Consider the following 698-nt stretch of genomic DNA (forward strand, 5'->3'; position numbering starts at 1 on the left):
AAGAAATTTTTGGAGACCTGGCCCTCTCTCTTATTTGAGGATCTGGATTACCGCACCCCCTCCCCCCCCCCCCCCAACCTTATCTCATGGATCCGGCACTGACTAATGTATATCGGCAGTCTTGAAAAGTTCTCAAACGTTTTCAGAAAATTTCAAAATCGTGATATCTCCGGCAATTTCCGGTCACCGGTAAATTTTCAGCAATCCAGGTATTCTGGCGCTAGGGAGGCAGAAATCTCCAGCATTTATTCAACTACGAAAACGTTTCAAGGTATAGATTTGTCTAAATTTTTTCAGTTGGACTGGGAACAGAGTCTTCTACTGTTCCCAGCCCAATTGAGAAAATTTAGACAAATCTAAACCTTGAAACGTTTTCATAGTTGAATAAATGCTGGAGATTTCTATCCAAGAATAATTGTCCTATTTGTGAGATTGAAGGCATCCATTTCAGCAACTGCCATTTTAGTCCTGGGAGCAGTTCACCAGTTAACGGGAATACTACCCCTCTTGTATTTTTTTCTTTACTTATATTTTGAATATTCTCTTTGAAGCCTTTCTGGCAACTGTACATCAATAATTAACTACTAAGGTGGACTGGGTTCTATTGAATTCCTCGTATAACGCAAGACAGCCTGGGGACGAGTGTTGCTAGCGGAGAAGAAGGCGCCATTTTTGAGTTGACAAGTGGTGTTTCACCA

The sequence above is a fragment of the Stylophora pistillata genome, chromosome 12, assembly GCF_964205215.1.
Source record: "Stylophora pistillata chromosome 12, jaStyPist1.2, whole genome shotgun sequence".
NCBI lineage: Eukaryota > Metazoa > Cnidaria > Anthozoa > Scleractinia > Pocilloporidae > Stylophora > Stylophora pistillata.